The sequence below is a fragment of the Amblyomma americanum genome, chromosome 1 (assembly GCF_052857255.1).
Source record: "Amblyomma americanum isolate KBUSLIRL-KWMA chromosome 1, ASM5285725v1, whole genome shotgun sequence".
Lineage (NCBI taxonomy): Eukaryota > Metazoa > Arthropoda > Arachnida > Ixodida > Ixodidae > Amblyomma > Amblyomma americanum.
In genome coordinates this window covers 495,094,430-495,111,514 of record NC_135497.1, presented here as the reverse complement: position 1 = coordinate 495,111,514, position 17,085 = coordinate 495,094,430, and the positions used below count along the sequence as shown (strand labels likewise).

Here is a 17,085-nt window from a genome sequence, read left to right as displayed (position 1 = left end):
GGAAACTGAAAGAGGAGAAATCCATTTTTAATGAAATAACATTAGAAGTTTCCTGAAGGCGAAACTGCCAGTCGTCGGCGGCGGCCCCGGTGTGAAACTTCCACCTTCAAACTGTGGCAGGTGGTGTCCATGGGGATTTCCTTCTCTCCACCTGCCAACCGTCCTCCTCCACTTTCCACTTGTAGAGGAAAGGAGGGAGACGCCGGACTAACAATCAGACAGCAAAACTGGAAACGACCAGAAATTAAAAAATGAATAAAAATAAGCGATTAGGAATAGAAATGGAATAAGAAAAAAAAACAGAATTGAAACAGAATCATAAAGGTTTCTGATTGAAAGACCATGTAATCATAATAAGAACAGAACCAAAATTGGAATATATTGGTGAGTGATAGAAAAACGCTGTCACATTTCCGCCGCATCAATCCAATTATCTGCCCCTAAATTTTGTTTTTTTGCTTTTGCCCCTCAACAATTGGTCTTTGAATGCGGGTGTTTTTGTCAGATAACATCGGGTCACCGCGCGGACAAACTCTTTTGCAAAGCGCACTGAATGTCACGCTCCCAAAAGTTGAACGCCATTCTAGCTGCAATAAGTGTTCACTGCTCTCGTGTGCCGTCGTTGTCGGAAGGTCACTTTGCTACCCGTGCACGTTACTCCAAATCAACGTGTTTACGTGTCAAGCGTTAAGAAAAAGTCCCCCAACCGGCATTGAGGCTAACTAAGTCCAATAACGTATTTTACTGTGAATACAGCGCTGCCACTTTCGTGCACTTTACTGCACTGTACAATAACTACAGCGTTATGAGAAGACGTATTTGACTGTAAAGAGTGGTACCGGTAGCAGTCATTTCCTCACTATTTTTGACGTTCTTGAAAAGTTCGTGTTTTTCGCGCACAATTCAGCGCACCCTTACATGCTTTCTGGAAGTCACATTCTCGCACTCACGGCAAATACTACGAAGGCCGACGACCTCTACCTGCAGCTGCCGCCTAGAGCACTGCACGGGCCGCATTCTGAAGCCCGAGCGCGATACTCAAAGTCCGAACCGGGCCCAGGCCCACGGCTTCAAGCCAGGCCCGGCCCAGGCCCGCCACATTATTACTTTTGTAGCCCAGCCCGGGCCCGTTTCCGCAGCAGCTCAAACGGTGAATTGTTCACTGAGTGCAAATAGTGTCGTGCTAAACAAGTAAAGACGTGGCCGCCGGCAGAGGCGCTCAAATCGCAATGGGAAAAATTGGCTTGATAAATAGAAAAGGAAGAAAGCACAATTAAGGGCGGGTTCGCCCGCTTGTCTTCTTTGGCAGTGGTCTTGTCTGTGAATAGCCGCTCTGAGAGCCAAATGAAAAGGTTTGTATGAACGCGCAATAAACTTTTCGTTATGTCTAGGTTTTTAATCATTCATTTTTAACTGCGCGCGATACGAAATATTGAAACGTACTAAAAGCCGTAGCAGTCATATTTCCTTTTTTATTGAGCACAATATCGCGGGTTAAATTAGGGCCTCAGGGGGAGTGAATCTATGGTGGCGAAAAGTAATACAAGCGCCTGTTTATTGCGCAGAATGTCTTTGAAGACCCGATGTGCCCCAAACAAATATGCTCTTCTCCTATGGCCTTTCTCATAGCGTCCAGATGCGTTTGTGGGAGATGAAGACAGACAGTCATATGCTACATTGGAACATTGCCCGTCGACAGTCGAACGAAAACCATTCTCCAGCGCTTATTATGTGACTTCAAATGTCCAGTCGTGAGAGATAACACAAAAGTGAGCTGCCTTCTGGCAAATATGAAGGCGTGTGCTGCTGACAGCTGAAAGAGCCAAGTCAGCTGTGCTGGGTACTTAGCAGGCGAGCACACTCATGCAAATGAGCCTCGTCAGGTGTTTCGAAGCTCCATTAAGAAAGACGCTGCAGTGTAGGCCGTTGCTGGATTTTGCGCAAGCTCTTTTTAATTCTCTTGTGCCGTTCAAGGCGACGAGGCATGCACGTCCGAAATTACTTTGACATAGCACACTAAGTGTCGCTGAATAAAGTCAGACTACAAATAAGCCTTTGTCGTTCCGCGTCAGCAAAATAAAGTAATAGCAGTGCTTTATTAATAAACGACTGGAAACATTTTAGCTCTGAAATTTTTTCAGTACCGAGATGTTTCGGGAAACAGTCGAAAACAAAAATCAGCATTACTTGTACTTTTTTCTCTTGTGAAAAACACGCCTCTATTGCCGACGCCAAAAATAAGTAAATAGTAAATAAGCGCCAATTGACATCATGAACACCACGACCCTTTATCATCAAGTGTACTTGACGCTACAATAAGGAATCAGAAGCTGTACGCAGCCCCTCTACATACGGGACCGAGCCCGGCCCGGGCCCGCGGCTTCAAGCCCAGGCCCGGCCCAGGCCCGGCCAAAGAGCACATTTTCTGGCCCGGCCCACGGGCCAGCCCGAGCCCATGCAGTGCTCTAATCTTCTGCCAAACACTTGGCGCTCAGAAAGCTCGGATGCCAGCATACTGCAATCATTCGCGGCGTCATGGCCAGCTAGAGACGGACGTACTTACTCAGTATAGCCCACTCCTCGCCGTTAGAGACTGCCTTGATGTATTGCACGATGGCGTCCATACAGCCGGCGCAGTCGACGTTCTGCTTCTGCTCCTTGTTAGCATTGCAGATCACCGGCAGCATGGGCAGCAGCAGCGACGACGCGCGCTCCAGGTCGATGCCCATGGACTTGAGGTCCATGGCGCGCGTCCCCACCACGAGGGCGCACAGCGCAAACAGGCACAGGCTCCGCGCCATGACGTCCCACGCCGAGAGTGAAGATGTGCCCAGGTCGCACCAGTGCCGCCGGTCTTATCGCCAGTGGCGAGTCCCTCATCGCTCGCTCCAGATAAGAGAGCCCAGTGGGATCGTCGTCCGGTAGGCGCGCCGGTGCAAAGTCTGCGCAGACAGAGACGCCCCGCGTGACTTCGACACATGTCGCGAGCCCGCTCGCGAAACCGCCTACCGGAGGTCGCCTCAATGCGGCCTTTATTTCTAGCTGCTTTAACTAATTAAGATTGCTGTGTGCCGAGACACCACGAACAAGGATGATAATGTGAGCGTTGGTTATGAGAACCCGCAGAGCAAGAGCACTGAGAGTTCTCTGCGAGCAAATTTCTTTTGTGTCGTCAACATAGATTTTTACAACATAGATTTTTGTGTCGTCAACATAGGAGCCATCTTAAACTACATAAACCATTGACAACGGCGAGAATTGAGCCTCTGTCGGCCAAAGATCACCCGAAAGGAGCGCGGTCTCCATAGATGTTCTGGAAGCCGCATTTTCTTTACTTTTTCTCGCACTTACTTTGCTGGCGCACCACCTCACTTACTACGGTGCTGAAGAAATCATAGCGAAGGCTCGGGGTGGCATTTCGAGATAGGGGGCAACAGCGATCGGCGATAGGCAGTGCACACAATGCATGAAATAACAGTCAGCCGCAAGCAATCCTTTTTTTATCTAGACTCAGCGTATTTCGATCTTCAAATATTTTGCGCAATCTTTCCTTTGTCCGTGGCTGCTCGCTGCGTCTAATCGACGGACTGCGAGTAGGTTGACGGTCAGGCCACCGCCCAGGCGATGTGCAGTTCCGTCAGAAAGCCCAACTTCTTTATTATCGAATCTATCAGAAACCACACTTCCACGAAGGCCTAGTAATATCACGCCGACTGAGGTATTGCGCTTCATGCCTTTAAAATAGGAAAAGTTCAAGCACGTTCGTTACGGGCGTAAATTGAAATGAAGTATTTTAGTGCCCACGAGAACGCGGGTGCCGGCGCGTCTTGATCGCGTGAGCCCGAAGGCATCTGTTGCTGAAACGTTCAAGCAAGTGTGATTAACCATTTTTTTTTTACCCCACTAAAGCGAGGGCTGCGGAGGAGACAAGCCGCCGAGAAAAAACTTAGACGCACAGGGCTGTTTACCTTTATTGTCGGCACTCGTACTCGTTTTCGCGGGAGATCAACCCAAAGCGTCCACTGCAGAAGTGTCAGTCCGTCAGTTAAGCTCGGCATGGTTAGTGCTCTGTTGGACTAATCGCTTTTAATTTTGAAAATTCAATTGGCCTTTTTTCCCACTCATTTGACAATGCAATATTCGTTATTTTTGACGAATAATATTTTCTCCTAATGAATTGTTTTTTTTTCGGTGAACTATATAATTTTCCTGAGCTGCACAAAGTGGCCTGCTATGTAGAAAGACTTGTTAGGGGCACGCTTCCGTGCCTATAACTTGAATCGTTGAATCCACCAAAATGGGTGAAAAGTACGAGGCGCCAAACAAACGCTTCCTTGTGAAAGGCGCACTCCATTTTCACTGGTCTTGAGTGTTTTACAGTCACACCATCACCTACTGTTTTAAACACGCTGGTCATTTTCGTGCTCTGTGCACTAGGGAAGCTCCTGCAAAAGCTATAAAAAGTTCCCTAAAAAAGCTGCCGCCAAACTGTCCCAATATAGACTAGAATTGCGAAATCTCCTACTAAAATTATGATACCGAAAAGTTTTCCACTGTGCGTCTGCACGTGTTTCTTGTGGCGTCGCGTTTCTGATGTGCACATTATGTTCACGGCATATATTCTGGGATGTACTCGAAAAAGAAAAATCCAAGGCGGCCAACCTGCAGCAAACCCACGTGCACAGCGACACGATAGCGTGTGCCACACAATGCTGATGAACACAACCCTGAGGATGCGGCGCCCTGGAATCAGTCTTAGGCTGCTACTGCAGTGATAATTTCAACACAGAAGCAAAGAGCGGCGAGCCCTATACTTGCTCGTTCTGCTTTCTGCATGTCTATACTAGGTGTTTCAGGGAAGCCCACCTCCGTGATTTTTAAAAAAGAAGGTTTGTTTGTGTTTTTTTTCTGGTAAAGGGGCCTTTTTTGGAGCATAGTATTACCAGTGTTGCGGACGTCAAAAAACAGGAAAAGCATGCGAACTGATAAATTGATTCAATAAACTTTAATAGTCAACTTTTTACCTATTACCGATAGGCGCCTGCATGGTTTATTGAAGCCAGTCGTTAGTAATAGCCAACTCAATTTTAAGAAGAAATAAGTAGAGCGACCAACGCCACGCACGCACACACACAGCACTAACTTTCAATAATGGTTTATTACCCTAAGGAAAGGTGGTTCTTATGGCAAAGAATCATTGCCTGACAAATCAGCGCAAAAAAGGCAAACTATTCACATACATCGCCCAGATACGCAAGTCCCTTTGGTAAAAGTGCCACACAAATGTTGCTTACACATTCTTTTTCCAATATTGCGGTCCACTCGGCCTCAATGTTTTCACATGTCAACTGGATTTTGTGCATTTTTGAAAAAAAAACAAAACATTTTAGCAGCGGCAGACAGTGACACTTGCGAGAGTGGGCTGACAGGCCATCACCGCCCATGTCATTTACGCCACGAGCACGGTCTCGAAGCCTGTCAGTGAGACGGTTGCCTAGAAGACTTTTTGGTGGGCTATAGTTGATAGATGTAGTTCAGTGAATGACCCACCGCAGAATACAGGGACTGCCCATGCACTGCACTAAAAACTGAGGTTTATTTTCAGAAAAAGAGGGCATTTATAGCTCACAGAAGTCAGAAACACCGCCGCGGTGGCTCAGTGGTTATGGCGCTCGACTGCTGACCCGAAAGACGCCGGTCCGATCCTGGCCGCAGCGGTCGCATTTCGATGGAGGCTAAATGATTGGCACCCGTTTACTGTGAGATGTTAGTGCACGTTAATAAACCCCAAGTGGTGGAAATTTCCGGAGCGCTTCACTACGGGTCCCGCATAGCCTGAGTCGCTTTGTAACGTTCAACCACCATAAACCAAATCAAAATAAACAGAACAAACAAAAGTGCACCAGTCTGGGTACTTAAGCTGGTAACATACATAAAGGAAAACTTTAAAGCGGCAGATGACTCGTAAAAGCGAATTTATAAACAGTAACCCTTCCTGTTTGTACGTTTGCATGCAGCCTGCTGTTAACAGCAGGCTACCCTTAAAGCTGGTAAGGACTCCTCGGGTGAAGGAACCAAAAGAAACTAAAAAAATCTGGAAAAATGTGGAAGGAGTTGTGCGTGGCCGCAATATTCGAGATAAATCACGTCGCATCTCGCATCACAAATAAAATGAAAAAAACCGTGGGCCGGCGGCATTGAGCGGGTACGAACAAACAGTAGAAAAGGTTCGCGTCAGATGTCATTACGTGACATCTGGTGAGTGCTAATGGGTGTCCTTGTCGCCCTTACCAACTGGGAGCCGCCCAAGCAGCTTATGCTGTCCTGAAGAAGCAGATCCCGGGGAAGCCCCAGGAGCTGTTCTCACCGAAGACGAAGCAGCCGTCGTCTCTAGAGGCGTTCGCGTGAATACGGAGTACTGCCGCACTGCACGCGGATAAATGACTCCTGCGCGCGGACGTCAGCCATGGCTACGACACCAGCCTCCATCATTTTGCGCCAGCCCCAACTGCCGCCCACATTTAAATCACCGGGCGAGGATCCTGAAGAATGGCTTGACCAGTTTGTGTGTGTCGCCATATTTAATATTAAGTTGGCATGACCAGACCAGGCACTTTTTCTTCGCTCTGGAAGGCTTTTGGTAGGAAAAACCACGACGCTTCCCTGGCGACTATGAATCATTCAAACGGGAGCTTGTCAAGACTTTCGCGAGCATAATTTGGAAAGAAAGAGCGCAGCTGCTGCTGCAGTCCCGTATGCAACAGCCAAATGAGACAGTGACTGCTTCCATGAAAGAAATGAACCATCTTTTTGTCGTGCCGAGCCTGACACGAGAGAGGTGAAGAAGGTGGAGTTTTTGATACGAGGTGTTAGAGAGGCACTTTTCGCTGCGATTATCGGCAAACTAAGACCGCCACCGAAACAAAGCGTCCATGGCTGAGAAAAACCTGGATGCACGAGCCCGCCATTAGCCACGAACGCTTCAAGTCGCATCGGCACGACTACTGGACAGCACAGAAGTCAGGGACAACCTGCCTGGTGTGAACCACAAGCAACATTGTCCAAGAAGAGCTGCGTCCACTGCTACCATCTTCCGACCGGTCTCAAGTCCCGACCCTTGCGGAAATCGTCCGCCAAGAAGTCCAACATGCGCTTGGTTCTCCGCCATGCCCGCCTCCAATGGAAGCTCAAGTCATGACGTAAGCCGCTGCGGTACACTGTGCTGGGCCCCGACAAGACCATCAACGGCTCTTGGGCGTGAACCAGTCGTTCCAGAGAGCCGCCCCATAGCCCCCGCCCTGCCAGCCTATGAGCGACGCTCAAATCCCAAGAAATGCGACGCCTGGAGGACTTCCGACAATCGCCTGCTATGCTTCCATTGCGATGCGGCCGACCACATTCTTCGTCATTGCCCGTGCGGACGTATCGGTCTTCGTGGTTCTGCCATCGGCGCACCACAGCCACGCCCCGGCCAGCGCCCGCAATAATTTGACGGTTACCTGCGTCGAGAGAAACACGTGCCAAACAGCCCCTGCTCCCCATCGCCGTCCGCCTCGCGCTTCGCGTTGCCAAGTCGGAGCTACGCAACACCAGTGCGGGGAAGATTACCGAGCACGCAGAAGGGAAACTAAAGGCAGAAACCTTTGAGCTCAGGTTGCTTGCCGACGAAGATACTCCAACGACCACAACATATGAACCTGCCGCATCCACTGCGATAACGCCGCACACGAGTAGCACCTCGACAGAATAACTACCCCACTTCAAAATGACGCCGTCGCCAGGAGAATAAGTACATCCTGCGTCAACCGCAATCACAGCACACGACAAAGCCGAGACCGAATTCCAAAGGCAACCCGCAATACCAGAACACGAACCGCCGAACTTGAAATCTCAACTGACGGCCGAGAAGCTACTGCACTATTTGTTACGGCAGCAGATTATTGTGGCGCAGTGGAACATTCGCCACGCAGCTCAAGAAGGAGACGACTACTTGAGAAGGCCCACAAATCCGCACCGCTGGACGCCACCTAGTTTGAACGCCAGGACAAGCGCCGATATTGTACAGCCAGGCTATCACCATTGTTGGGGACGAGGGGTCCTTGAGTGAGCAGACTCTTTCAGCGCCGCAGGTCCCTTCTCCGAATGACGTTGTCGGACTTGGTTATGAAGGAAACTGTACAGGGGGTTTATTTTACATTATTTACAAGATTTTGGAACCCATTGGAGGGTGATGGGGGAAGGTCGGAGGATCTGAGAAGATCTGAGGATGATCGAGGATTCTTTTCTCACGGCACTCGTCGTCCGGTTTTAAAAAGGGTCCGGTCCCCAGGATTCCCCAGGTCCGAGAATGTCTTCGCCAGGTTGGGCGTGGCCTAACTTGCGCTGTCGTACTCACACACACACACACACAGCACTTCACATAGGGACGCGCCCCGTCACATGCCTCGCCGGAGAAAGAGGGTGCCGCTGGACAATCGCCCCCACCAGAGAGAGCGGTGTCTTCGCGTCCGAACGACAGTTCTCACGCTCCAGCCGAACACGTCTTCCGGGAAGTCCGAATGGGCGAGGCACCGGCGAGCAGGCATAGTTGAAGGGGTGCACCGGGCCGCACGATCTTCCGCGAACAATGTTGTTTTCAAACGGCAGTGGAATCCTCCGTCTCGAATCCAATAAACCTCGAGAGGACCGAGCGTGGGAAACAAGATGCCTATCGCCGTGCAGGGACCCCGGCTGCAGGTGTCCTGGCCAAATACGCAGCGGAATCAGACCACCGGCTGTCGCCAGAAACTTTACAGCTCCTCCGCGGCCCGAAAAATCTCGAATGTCCAGCGTTGACGACCGCTGGGCAGGAAGAGATAAGATGACGTCCGTGTTGGTCCCCTGGATTGCAATATCATCGCCCCCAAGGCAGAACCCAAAGCACATCCAACAAAGGAAAGCGCAGGTGGGACGTTCCAAACAGCAAAGCACTGCCCCACCCGAAAGCGCTCGGACTTCGCCAAAGAATCACCAGGCTTCTTCCATTGACAACAATACACTTTTAAAAAATTGTGTTGAAATTTGGGTTAATGTTGTGCCGACTGAGCGCGAAACATCTCCTTTTGAAACTGCCACAGCCGGATTACTCGGAACAAAGTAAAAAAGAACACTCACACAGGAGGAGATTCCTCTTGGTTCTCCCGCTTACATCAGTCTGCTCAAGCCATCAGCATTTCCGTGCAGTTCCCCCTTCTTATAACGCACCGAGAAATTGTACTGTTGGAGAGCCAGACTCCATCTGAGCAAGCGACCATTTTTAGGGGACATCTGTCGCAGCCACGTTAAAGGACAATGGTCAGTCTCAAATACAAACTTTGCTCCGTACAGGTAACACGACAACTTCTGCGCTGCCCAAACTAAACACGCGCACTCTTTTTCGGAAGCGCTGTACGCTTCCTCTCTACTGGTCAGTTTGCGGCTGATGTACAGAACTGGGTGTTCTTCATGGTCGTAGCCAACTTGGCTTAAGACAGCACCAGCCCTCTATAACTGGCATCACACTGGACTATGAACTCTTTCCCATAGTCAGGGGTCCTGAGCAAGGGTCGGAACACGAGTGCTTCCTTCAGGCTTTTGAAGGCGTTTTCTTTTTGGTTATCCCAACTTACGTTAGTAGGTGCTCCCTTTCGCAAGGCGTCAGTTAAGGGACTAGCCCGCTGTGAGTAGTTAGGAATATATCGCTGGTAATATCCAACTAATCCCAAAAATGAGCGAATGGCCGTTTTCGTACGTGGTTGCGGAAATGCTGCGATCGGGGCAATCTTTAACTCGGATGGGCTCCTAGTTCCCTGGCCTACAACGTGGCCCAAGTACGTCACCTGTGCGCAACCAAATCTACACTTTTCTGCCTTCAGTGTCAGTCCAGCCTGTCGTAAACTGGAAAACACGGTCCTTAGGTGTTCCAGATGCTCTTGCCAGGTTTCCGAAAAAATTGCCACATCGCCTAAATAAGGGAGTGCAAAGCACTGCATGTCCTTCAGTACGATGTCCATGAGTTTCGAGAAGCTGTAGGGGGCATTCTTCAACCCAAAACTAAGCATTAAGGGTCGAAAGGTGCCCGCTGGGGAGATGAAAGCGGCATACCTGCTCGCGCTTTCTGAGAGGGGAACTTGCCAATATCCCCGTACGAGATCGAGGGTGGAAATGAATTTCGCGCCGCTCACCCTTTCTATCCTATCCTCTATGTTGGGAATCGGGTATAGCTGATCCCTGGTAATTGCATTCCGCTTTCTACAATCCACGCAGGGACGAGGATCTTTCCCTGGGGCCTTAACAAGAATTATCGGTGAGGTATAGTCACTTTCCGCTGGCTCTACAACCCCTAACTTCAACAAGCGCTGAATTTCCGCGTCCATTATTTCTTTTTGCCGCGGTGATACCCTGTAGGGTTTCGACCGTACCGGCTCATCAGAGGTGAGCTCGATTTCGTGTCAGGAGGTGTGTCTTTCTCGGGCGACTGCTAAATAGGTCAGCGAATTCGCTCAACAACTGCTTTAGCGTGTCGACCTGTGTCCCGCTTAGGAAATCTGCATTCACGGAGTGAGCCAGAATGTTTTCCACGTTGTCACTAGCGTCCGCACCTCCCTTCCAACCCTGACTCTCGCTGTCCAGCTCTTCTGGTTCATTTAGAGTCAGATTGACGTTCTCGCTGCGTTCCACGAACGGCTTCATCAGATTGCAATGATTGATTCTCACCTGCTTTCCCCTGCCTGGAACCCTTAGCGCGTAATTCGTCTCCGAAAGTTTTTTCAACACTTCTACCGGACCATCCCAGTGAACTTCCAGCTTGTTTTTTCTCGATGGCCGGATGATCATCACGAGATCGCCCGCGGTGAAACCTCGAAGGCGAGCGTTTCTGTCACAATAGACCTTGGCGGCCTCCTGGGCAGCTTTCATATTTCGATTTACTAATTCCCTCGTGTTGTTAAGGCGGTCCAGTAGCTTAAGCACATACTCAACCACTGTCTGGTTCTCTCCTGTCCCTTCCCACATTTCTCTCAGCATTCGGAGGGGAGAGCGGAGGGCTCTTCCGTACACGAGTTCTGCTGGCATAAACCCCGTAGCTTCATGGGGTACTGTTCGTAAAGCGAAAAGTGTGGCCGGCAGACAATCCTCCCAGTCTGCTTTATGCTCATAACAAAGAGCGCGTAGCACCCGCTTCAGCACCGAATGCCATTTCTCTACACTGCTGGACTGCGGATGATACACCAAGCTGTGCAACAGTTTTATTCCGCATCTTTCTAGCAATGTGATCGTCAAGGCGCTTGTAAAGACCGTCGCCTGATCGGCTTGGATTTCGACCGGAAATCCTATTCTCGCGAACACTAACAAAAGGGCATCAACTATTTCTGTGGAGCTCAAGTCCTTCAACGGAATTGCTTCGAGGAATTTTGTGGCGGGACATAGCATAGTAAGCAAGTACTTATAGCCTGATTTCGTATTAGGCAAAGGGCCTACTGTGTCTATTACAAGCCGGCGGAAAGTTTCCGAGATCAATGGAACAATTTTCAGTGGAGCCTTCCATGTCTCTCCCGGCTTGCCCACGCGCTGGCACGCATCGCATGATTTTACGTAGCGTTCTGCATATTTGAAACAACCCGCCCAATAATATTCCATTAATAGGCGCTTCTTTGTTTTATTGATTCCCAGATGTCCTGCCCAGCCATTTCCGTGGCAGAGACTCAGAATGTCCGCTCTGTATTTTTCGGGCACGACCAGCTGATCAAATGTTTTGCCTTTTCTGTCCTGGTAGTGTCGGTATAGTAAGCCTCCCTTCTCATGCATCGTTATGTTGCGTCTCGCGATGCCCTCTTTAGCTGTAAGGTGCAGTCTTTCCAAAGTGGGATCCTGCTTCTGTTCTTTTGTTAGGGACTCCCTGTTCACCTGCAGAAGGCGATCAAAACTGCGCGATGTTGGAGATAAAACGGATCCTTCAGCGTTTTCTGATTCCTCTACCGACTTAGTGGTTGAAGTCCCTCGTCGCTCATTTGCTCGGTCAGCTGTCTGGCTTTCATTCCTCGTTGGTTCATTTCCCTCCTCATTTGATTGCAACGATATGCTGACTGGTGCGTCTCTGGCTACCTGAGGTTCGGGAATCTGACTTAGTTGAGATGCGAGCTGACGAGTTTTCGATCTTGTCAAAGCTTGTATCACCTCGCTTCCGAGTTTCTGGCCTCTCTCGCGTAGCAATTGGTCTGATCGATTCGAGAAGAGGTAAGGATATTGATGTGGCACGGCCTTCGAAACTGCGGCCTCAGTGATTAGCTCTCCAAACGGTCCACAAATTATCACTCTAGCTATGGGAAGGCATACACTGTGTTCTTCTACTGCCTGTTTTATCCACGAGACTTCTCCCGTAAAATCGTCCACTGACACGTAAGACGGGTGGACAACGTCCATCTTCGCGGCGCTATCACGAAGCACCCTGCACGGTTTCCCGTTAACGTGGAGCTCGTGCAGGTATGGCTTAAGGAGCTCTAGATTCTCGGCGTTATCCTCGACGCACGAGAACACCAAACGTTGCTTTGTACACTTGGCTGCAAAGTGCCCGACACCATTGCAGTTGTAGCAACGAAATGGCCTACTAGCCTCAAACTCTTTTTTCGTGGCTTTGTCTGCTCCCTGTCTCTTCGCCTGTTCTTCGCGCTTTTCTGGAGCTACCTTCGTTGCCTCTGATTGCTCCGAACTTCTAGCACTTCGCGTCTTTCTGCTAGGCCCTTTACCTCGCATCGCGTTTCGAGCGTGTGACGCACCCTCTTCAGTGCTCAACCTTCTGTGCGAAACGTACTCCTCTGCTAGCTCAGCGGCCCTTTCAACTGTGTCGACTTTTTCCCTGTCTTGAACCCACAGTTTCACCACTTGGGGAATGCTTCGGTAAAATTGCTCAAGGCAAAAACACTCAATGATTTTGTCTCGGCTTTCATAAACCTCGGATCCTTTTAGCCACTCTAGCAGATTCGTCTTTAGTCCATACGCGAAATCCGGATAGCCCTCGCTATCGTATTTCATTGCGTTCCTGAAGCGCTGTCGGAAAGCTTCGGCTGACAGCCGGTACCTTTTTAGCAGGCTGGCTTTGACTTTTTCGCAGTCAGCTGCGTCTTGTGTGCTAAGTCTCGCTATGACTTCAGCTACTTCACATGGAAAGAGTGTCAGAAGCCGTTGCGGCCATGTACTGCGAGCAAAGTTCTCCCTTTCGCAAGTTCTCTCAAAGTTTCCCAGGTACAATCCTATGTCCCTTCCACTTTCATAGGGCTGCATGAATCTGTTCATTCTATACGATTGTACATCGCTTGCTCTTTCAGGAGACCCGGCTCTCGTACTGTCGCCTTTTTTTCGATTTTCGCTTTCAAGCTGCAATCGCTTTAGATTTCTTTCTTCTTTTTCAGCTTCCCACTTTTGCCGTTCTTTCTCTTTTTCCCATTCCGCTTCCCTTTTTCTTTTTTCTTCCTGTACCAAATTCCACGTATCTACCAGCTGATCGTCATCTACGTGCTTTTGAATTGTCTTGCATATTTCAAGTTTTGTAATTTTTCCCTGTACTTCTATTGACAGTTCCTCGCATAACAACAGCAAGTCCGACTTTGACAATTTCATAAGGTCCATGACAATGCTTTCTCCGCTTTGGCAATGCTATCTTCAAAATTTCGTGAGATTACCCTTTCTCAATTGACATACACTACCCAGTGATTCTAGATTACTTTCTCAAAATCTGAAGCCTGGCGAATCCTATAGCAAAATTCCGAAACGCTTACCGGTTGAGAAATCACGATGTCGCACGGTCCATCCCAACTGCTGCCAACCAGTTGTTGGGGACGAGGGGTCCTTGAGTGAGCTGACTCTTTCAGCGCCGCAGGTCCCTTCTCCGAATGACGTTGTCGGACTTGGTTATGAAGGAAACTGTACAGGGGGTTTATTTTACATTATTTACAAGATTTTGGAACCCATTGGAGGGTGATGGGGGAAGGTCGGAGGATCTGAGAAGATCTGAGGATGATCGAGGATTCTTTTCTCACGGCACTCGTCGTCCGGTTTTAAAAAGGGTCCGGTCCCCAGGATTCCCCAGGTCCGAGAATGTCTTCGCCAGGTTGGGCGTGGCCTAACTTGCGCTGTCGTACTCACACACACACACACAGCACTTCACATAGGGAGGCGCCCCGTCACATGCCTCGCCGGAGAAAGAGGGTGCCGCTGGACAATCGCCCCCACCAGAGAGAGCGGTGTCTTCGCGTCCGAACGACAGTTCTCACGCTCCAGCCGAACACGTCTTCCGGGAAGTCCGAATGGGCGAGGCACCGGCGAGCAGGCATAGTTGAAGGGGTGCTCCGGGCCGCACGATCTTCCGCGAACAATGTTGTTTTCAAACGGCAGTGGAATCCTCCGTCTCGAATCCAATAAACCTCGCGAGGACCGAGCGCGGGAAACAAGATGCCTATCGCCGTGCAGGGACCCCGGCTGCAGGTGCCCTGGCCGAATACGCTGCGGAATCAGACCACTGGCTGTCGCCAGAAACTTTACACCATGTAACGCACACCGGGATGCATACAAGACTGCCGCTGATGTCTATATGACTGCGCTTAAGCAAGCAAAAGTTCCTTTCTAACACGTTACAATCCATGCTATCTACCAGCATTAAAAAAATTTTGGCGCGTCGTCAAGCCGCCTACCGAAAAATATATTAACTTAACTGACGCGTCAGGGGACCCTATTCTGGCTCATTTATGCGCATCAGAACTTAACGAAACCTTTGTTCAGAACTTCTCGCGCACATCAGACACCACACATCCCGTTCCACTCTGGTATAATTTCCCAACTATGCCTCAAATTTTCACCAATTCATCTGGCGTTGCTAAACATATTGATGCCCTAGAATTTCATTCATCGCCCGGTTTTGACTGGATCCATGCTAAATTTAAAAAAAAATACAATTGCCTTCAGCTCCTTAATACTAACAAAGATTTCTTAGCACACTCTCGATAGTTCAATTCTGCCAACACAATAAAGTCGGGAGGGTGTTTCCATTATTCAAATCAGGAAATAGAAGATCCCCTACAAGTTATCGCCCCATCTCGCTTTCTAGTACTTTTCGCAAACTATTAGAACATGTCATCTTCACAGACCTTGTGAACTTTCTAGGGTCTAATTTGTTTTTTACACCCGCACAGCATGGCTTTCGGAAATCATTTTCTTGCGAAACCCAACTTGCCAGCTACACTATCAAACTTCACCATATTTTAGATCGCGCATCAGAAGCCGACTGCATTTTCCTAGATTACTCTAAAGTATTCGACAAGGCATGTCACCGCTTATTATTTTTAAAGCTAACCCAACTGAATATCGACTACAATGTTCTGAAATAGATTGAGTACTTTCTTCTTAACCGATCACAGTTCGTTGCCGCTAATAATTTTAACTCGCCTTTCACCGAAGATTACTCGGGCGTGCCACAATGGTCAGTGCTTGGACCCCTTTTATTTCTTATTTACATCAGTGATCTCACTTCCATTGTATCATCTAACATTCTTTTGTTTGATGACGACTGCGTTGTTTTCCGCGAAATAAAACCCCCGACGATGCAAACATTCTTCAGCGCGATCTCTGTAACATTTCTCTTTGGAGTAATGAATGGCTTATGGTACTTAATACTAATAAGTGCAAAATTATGCATATAGCAAGAAGCGCCAACTCTCCGCCTGCGTACTACCTAAATAACGTTGCCTTAGAAGCGGTTACCTGGGTGTTCATACTTCTGATTGCCTTAACTGGACGCGCCATATTGAGTGCATTACTAAAAAAGCTAACCGCATGTTGGGCTACGTGCGCCATAACTTTTCCAAAACTCCATCTTCTTTGAAATTATTGCTTTATAAAACACTAATACGTTCTAATCTGTGATACGCCGCCGCAATATGAAATTCCCATCATGAAAAACAGATAACTTTGCTTGAGCTGGTTCAAAATAAAGCTGCTCGTTTTATCCTGTCCAACTTTAACCGTACTGCGAGTGTAGCAACCATGACAGCGAATCTTTCTTTACCTCTTTTAGCATCCCGCCGGCAGACAATTCGTTTGAGCCTTTTTTTTTACAACCTATACCATCACCCCATACGCGATGTACTCATTTCGTCCTTCAGATACGTGTCAAACCACAATGATCCTCGTCACAAAGTTGGCATTGAAACCGGCAACACTATAACAGCATTTCAGTCTTTCTTGCCTCGTACATCACGTGAATGGAACTGTCTTCGCGCAGATATCGTCGACATAATTGATAATCAGCATTTTTGTACTGCACTACCTAACATTGAATAACAGGAGGATGATAACACTTGTTCTGTAATATGCATTGTATCTATTTATGTATTTTACTTGTAACCCCTCCCCTCTTTAATGCCTTTCACCCTGAGGGTTCAATAAATTAAATGAAATGAAAATGAAAGCACGGGTCACGGTCAGCGGACATACTTGCCCTGCATCCTCCATAGTCCAGAAACTATGTTCCCGAGGCGTGATATGGACTTTCTGGACTTTTTGGGGACTTTTTTAACGTGGCATGGTCTCTTAGTGAGCATCGAGAAATCCTCGACCTTCAATCCAAGGCCCTCATGTTTACGACGGAAGAAGCCCTAGATTCGAAGACTACACCGGAGCACCACGTTGCCTTGCGTGTGCTCGATGAAAAAGTGCTCCACCCCGGTCAGACGTCATTGTCTCGGTGGACGTCAGGATTAGCAAAAACATCGAGGGTGCCATCGACGGAAACACGCAGTTTCTCTGAGATCGAGGAATGGGCATCGCTAGAGGCATCACTCGTTTCCGAAACTGACAAACTAAGTGCCGGTGGAAAACTTCGGCGAAGAATACTGACCCCTCAGAAGAGGGATGAGGATTGCTTGCTTAGACGAACTATTTGATGTACGAGACGGCTTCGCGCTCTTCGACCGACCCGCTGAAGATTCGCCTAAACAACAAAACTCGCCCACCTACCTTCGACATCAACCCAGCACTGCCCCGAAACACACAGGATAAAATGTGTAGTCTTCTTCAAAG

General features: G+C 48.8%; 1 pseudogene across 1 annotated transcript in view; it reads right to left on the bottom strand.

Annotated features, from left to right (window-relative positions):
- The window catches only part of LOC144116103 (nose resistant to fluoxetine protein 6-like), a 197,951-nt pseudogene that overhangs the window by 155,479 nt on the left and 25,387 nt on the right, over positions 1-17,085 (bottom strand). Inside the window, exon 2 of the transcript XR_013311731.1 lies at positions 2,564-2,942. The product of XR_013311731.1 is annotated as a nose resistant to fluoxetine protein 6-like (transcript). The remainder of the gene's footprint in view (positions 1-2,563; positions 2,943-17,085) is intronic.